Source organism: Hordeum vulgare, chromosome 2H (assembly GCF_904849725.1).
Source record: "Hordeum vulgare subsp. vulgare chromosome 2H, MorexV3_pseudomolecules_assembly, whole genome shotgun sequence".
Taxonomy (NCBI): domain Eukaryota; kingdom Viridiplantae; phylum Streptophyta; class Magnoliopsida; order Poales; family Poaceae; genus Hordeum; species Hordeum vulgare.
The window spans coordinates 227,270,168-227,276,795 of NC_058519.1; positions in this window are offsets into that span (position 1 = coordinate 227,270,168).

The following is a 6,628-nucleotide window of genomic DNA, read 5'->3' on the forward strand; positions in this document are numbered from 1 at the left end:
CTTCTCTCTCTTGGATGTTCAATACAAAGTTCTCCATGATCTTCATGGAGATCTATCTGATGCAATCTTCTTTTGCGGTGTGTTTCTCTAGATCCGATGAATTGTGGATTTATGTTCATATTATCTATGAATCTTATGTGAGTTTCTTCTGATCTCTCTTATGCATGATTTCATATCCTTGTAATTATCTTCGAGTTGTGGGTTTTGTCTGGCCAACTAGTTTATGATTCTTGCAATGGGAGAAGTGCTTGGTTTTGGGTTCATACCGTGTAGTGACCTCACCCAGTGACAGAAGGGGTAGCGAGGCACGCATCATATTGTTGCCATCAAGGGTAAAAAGATGGGGTTTTCATCATTGGTTTGAGATTATCCCTCTACATCATGTCATCTTGCTTAAAGTGTTACTCTGTTCGTCATGAACTTCAATACACTAGATGCATGCTGGATAGCGGTCGATGTGTTGAGTAATAGTAGTAGATGCAGAAAGTATCGGTCTACTTGTCTCGGACGTGATGCCTATATGTATGATCATTGGCTTAGATATCGTCATGACTTTGGGCGGTTCTATCAATTGCTCGACAGTAATTTGTTCACCCACTGTAATACTTGCTATTTTGAGAGAAGCCTCTAGTGAACACTATGGCCCCCAGGGTCTACTCCACACCATATTTTCAGCCTTAGAATTTTTACTTCATTGCACTTTCCACCTTCAGATCTCACTTTGCAAACAATCTTGAAGGGATTGACAACCCCTTTGAAGTGTTGGGTGCAAGCTTGTTTGTGTTTGCGCAGGTACTTTGGACTTGACGAGGCCCTCCTTCTGGATCGATACATTGGTTCTCAAACTGAGGGAAATACTTACTACTCTTGTGCTGCATCGCCCTTTCCTCTTCAAGGGAAAAACCGACGCAAACCAGAGAAGTAACAAGAAGAATTCCTAAATGCGAGGGAAGGACTTTTGTTGCCGCAACAGAAGAAATTCTGGCGCCGTTGCCGGGGAGGAAGATCAATTCAAGAACTCATCCAAGTAGGTGTTGCAAACTCATCTCTTGCATTTACTTTGTTTGCCAGTTGCCTCTTGTTTTCCTCTCCCCCACTTCACCAATTTGCCTTTTTCGTTCGCCCTTTTTCTCGCCTGCTCTTTGTTTGCTTGTGTGCTTGCTTGCTTGCTGAAGTCACCATGAATGAAAACACCAAACTTTGTGACTTCTCGAATACTAATAATAATGATTTTATTAGTACTCCGGTTGCTCCCGCCACTAGTGCGGAGTCATACGAAATCAATGCCACTTTGCTGAATCTTGTTATGAAAGAGCAATTCTCTGGCCTTCCTAGTGAAGATGTCGCATCCCATCTCAATACCTTCATTGAGCTTTGCGATATGCAAAAGAAAAAATATGTGGATAATGACGTGATTAAATTGAAGCTTTTTCCTTTCTCGTTGCGAGATCGCGCAAAAACTTGGTTTTCTTCTTTGCCCAAAAATAGTATCGATTCTTGGGATAAGTGCAAAGATGCTTATATATCCAAGTATTTTCCGCTGGCTAAGATCATCTCTCTCCGTAGTGATATCATGAATTTCAAGCAACTTGATCATGAACATGTTGCACAAGCTTGGGGGAGAATGAAGTTAATGATTAGAAATTGTCCCGCTCATGGCTTGAGCCTTTGGATGATTATTCAAATCTTTTACGCTGGCTTGAATTTCGCTTCTAGAAGTATCTTGGACTCCTCCTTAGGTGGAACGTTTATGGAAATCACGTTAGGAGAAGCCACAAAGATCTTAGACAACATCATGACAAACTACACTCAATGGCACACTGAAAGGTCACCTACTAGTAAGAAGGTACACGCTATAGAAGAAATTAACTCGTTGAGTGCTAAGACGGATGAGTTAATGAATTTGGTTGCTAGTAGAAGTGCTCATTTGGATCCTAATGATATGCCTTTGTCTTCTTTGATTGCGAGTAGCAACGCTAGCTTGGACGTTAATTTTGTTGGTAGGAATAACTTTGGCAACAACAATGCTTTTAGAGGAAACTATGTTCGTGCGCCTTTTCCTAGTAACTCCTCTAATAATTTTGCAACTCCTACAACAATACTCATGGAAATTACAATAGATTACCCTCTGATCTAGAGAGTAATATCAAAGAGTTCATTAACTCTCAATAGATTTTCAATGCGTCCATAGAGGAAAAACTACTCAAAATTGACGGTTTGGCTAAGAGTGTGGATAGAATTTCTTGTGATGTTGATGCTTCGAAAGTTAGATGTGCTCCTCCCAAAATCAACATGCATGAAACTTTGAAAGCTATGCGTGTTTCCATGATTGAGAGCCAAGAAAGAACCGCCCAAGTTCGTGCTAGACATGAATGGCTTAAAAAGGCGTGTTCTCGTGATGAGAATCATGAAGATCTTAAAGTGCTTGGTGTGACTCCCATTGAATCTTTGTTTTCTTGTGTCAAACCTAATGATTATGGGGCTGGATACGAATCCACTTTGGTTGAAAAGTGCCCCAATGATTCAGAGTCCATCTATCTTGATGCTAAAAGCATTAAAAGTGGAGTAGAATACGTTAAAACTTTGAGTAGTAATGAAATTACTACCATGGATTTCAAGGAATTCAATTATGATAGTTGCTCCTTGATTTAATGCATTTCTTTGATGCAATCCATGTTAAACTCTCCACACACTTATATCCAAAATAATTCCTTTACCGATCATATCGTCGAAGCTATGATAAAAGCTCTTGAAGAGAAACTTAAATTGGAAGTCTCTATCCCTAGAAAGCTTCATGATGAGTGGGAACCTACCATCAGAATCAAAATCAAAAACTATGAGTGCAATGCTTTGTGTGATTTTGGTGCTAGTGTTTCTGCGATTCCAAAGTCTTTATGTGATGTTCTGGGTTTTAATGAGATTGAAGAGTGTTCTCTTAATTTGCATCTTGCTGATTCTACTGTCAAGAATCCCATGGGAAGGATAAATGATGTTCTTATTATTGCAAATAGGAACTATGTACCCATGGATTTCATTGTGCTTGACATTGATTGCAATCCTACATGCCCTATTATTCATGGAAGACCTTTCCTAAGGACTATTGGTGCTATCATCGATATGAAGGAAGGGAATATTAGATTTAAATTTCCCTTTAGGAAGGGCATGGAACACTTTCCTAGAAAGAAAACAATATTGCCTTATGAATCCATGATGAGGGCCACTTATGGTTTGAGCACCAAAGACGACGATACGTGATTTTTTCGCTTTTATGCCTAGCTAAGGGCGTTAAACAATAGCGCTTGTTGGGAGGCAACCCCATGAATTTATCTTTTTATTTCTGTTTTGTTGTGTCCACACTTTCATAATTCTGTTGTGATTGTGTTTTTTGTGTTTCTTTTTGTGTTTGAGCCTAGCAAAGCCTTTATGACTAGTCTTGGTAATGGTTGTTTGATCCTGCTGGAAAAAGACAGAAACTTTTCGATCACGAGATGATTTTTAATTTTTATAGAAAAAGAGATTTTGAGTTGATTCTTTTTCTTCTGATTTATATGCTTTTTCCCCAGGCTATCGTAATTTTTCAGATTTTTTGAGGTACCATAAGTATACGAAGTATACAGATTTCTACAGACTGGTCTGTTTTTGACAGATTCTGTTTTTGTTGAGTTGGTTGCTTGTTTTGATGAAAGTATGGTTAGTATCGGGAGGTACTAGCCATGGAAAAGTGAGAATACAGTAGCCCATCATCAATATAGATGGAATTCAAGTTTGCTACAGTACCAAAAGAAGTGGTAGTTTGTTTTCTTGTACTAATGTTATCACAAGTTTCTGTTTAAGTTTTGTGTTGTGAAGTTTTCAAGTTTTGGGAGATGTTCTCATGGACAAAGAGATAAGGAGTGGAAAGAGATCAAGCTTGGGGATGCCCAAGGCATCCCAAGCCAAATTTAAGGACACCAAAAAGCCTAAGCTTGGGGATGCCCCGGGAAGGCATCCCGTCTTTCGTCTTCAATCCATCGGTAACATTACTTGGAGCTATATTTTTATTCACCACATGATATGTGTTTTGCTTGGAGCGTCTTGTATCGTAGGAGTCTGTTCTTTTTGTTTTGTCAAAATCATCCTTGTTGCACACCTTTTTTATAGAGAGAGACATGCACTCATCATGATCTTGCTAGAATGCTCATAGTGCTTCACTTATATCTTTTGAGCTAGATACTTTTGCTCTTGCGCATCACTTATATCTTTAGAGCACGGCGGTGCGTGATTTGGTAATTGTCTTATGCTACGAATGTAGTCCAAATTGTGCTAGGTACCCAAAGAGGATGCAAAAACCTCCAACTTCATGTGCATTGAGTAGAAAGAGAAGTTTCGATTCCTCTCAATTAGTTTTGAGACATGGATTCGGTAATATTAATAGTTATGTTAGTAGGGTGTTGTGAATCTAGAGATACTTGTGTTGGAGTTAGTGATTCCCGTAGCATGCACATATGGTGAACCACTATGTTAGGAAGTTGGAGCATAATTGATCTATTGATTGTCATCCTTTGTGTTGAGGTCGGGATCGCGCGATGGTTTACACCTACCAACCCTTCCCCTCGGAGTATGCATTTAGCACTTTGTTTCGATTACTAATAAAAACTTTCGCAAAAAGTATGTGAGTTCTAAATGACTAATGTGAGTCCATGGTATAGATGCAATTTCACCTTCCACCATTGCTAGCCTCTCTAGTGCCGCACAATTCTCGCCAGTGCACAAACCCACCAAATTCCTTCCTCAAAACAGCCACCATATCTACCTACTATGGCATTTTCATAGCCATTCCGAGATATATTGCCATGCAACTACCACCGTTCCGTCTCATGACTTGTGTCCTCACTCTCATATTGCCATTGGATGATCGCAAGATAGCTAGCGAGATGTTTCAATGTCATACGCCATGCTAGATCGTTGCACATCCCGGTACACTGCTGGAGGCATTTCCTATAGAGTCATCACCATTTTGAGCTGTGAGTAAATAAAAGTGTGATGATCATAATTATTAGAGCATTGTCCCATGTGAGGAAATAAAAAAAGGCCAAAGAGACCAAAAACAAAAAAGGAGAAAAGAGAAAAAAAAGAGGCATAAGAGCCCAAATGAAAAAAAGAGAAAAGGAGAGAAGGGACAATGCTACTATCTTTTTCCACACTTGTGCTTCATGATAGCACCATGTTCTTCATGATTGAGAGCTTCTTGCTTTGTCACTACCATTTGCTAGTGGGAATCTTCGTTTATAACTTGGCTTGTATATTCCAATGATGGGCTTCCTCAAAATTGCCCTAGGTCTTCGTGAGCAAGCAACTTGGATGCACACCCACTAGTTTTCCTTTTGAGCTTTCACATACTTATAGCTCTAGTGCATCTCTTGTATGGCAATCCCTACTCATTCACATTGATATCTATTAATGGGCATCTCCATAGCCTATTGATACGTCGAGTCAGTGTGACCATCTCCTCCTCTTTTTTGTCTCACAACCACCACCACACTCTATTCCACCTATAGTGTTATATCCATGGCTCGCGCTCATGTATTGTGTGATAGTTATAAAAAGTTTGAGAAAGTAAGAGTGCGAAAACAATTACTTGGCCAATTCTGGGGTTGTGCATGATTTACATTAGTTGTATGAGGATGATGGAGCATAGCCAGACTATATAATTTTGTCGGAATAACTTTCTTTGGCCTTGTTATTTTGAAAGTTCAAATTTACTTTGCTAGTTTGCTTGAAGTATTACTGTTTTCATGTCAATAGAAAACTATTGCTTTGAATCGTACGGATCTGAACATTCATGTCACGCGAAAGAAGTTGCACAGGACAACTATGCTACGTAGCATTCCACATCAAAAATTCATTCTTTATCACTTCCCTACTCAAGGACGAGCAGGAGTTAAGCTTGGGGATGCTTGATACGTCTCCAATGTATCTATAATTTTTTATGATTTCATGCTATTATCTTGTCAAACTTTCGATGTTTTGCATGCCTTTTATATATTTTTTCGGACTAACTTATTAACTCAGTGGCAAGTGCTAGTTCCTGTTTATTCCAAGTTTTTGACCCTTTTTAGAGGAGATTTTGAAACGGAGTCCAAACAGAAGAAAATCCCCAAAAATATTTTTTTTGGAACGGAAGAAGATCGGGGAACTTGGGAGCCAAGGCAGGGGAGCTCCATGGGCCCCACAAGCCCCCACCCCGCGGCCAGGGGGGCCGCGCCATCCAAGCTTGTGGGCCCCCTGGAGGTCCCCTGACCTAGGTCTTTCGCCTATATAATCCCATAAATTCCAGACAAAATGAGGAGATCATCGAAAGTACTTTTCCGCCACCGCAAGCTTCTATCTCCGCAAGATCCCATCTGGGACACGTTCTGGTGCCCTGCCGGAGCGGAGATTCGGACACAGAGGGCTTCTTCATCAACACCATGACCTCTCCGATGATGCGTGAGTAGTTAACCATAGACCTACGGGTCCATAGCTAGTAACTAGATGGCTTCTTCTCTCTCTTGGATCTTCAATACAAAGTTCTCCATGATTTTCATGGAGATCTATCCGATGTAATCTTCTTTTGCGGTGTGTTTGTTGAGATCCGATGAATTGTGGA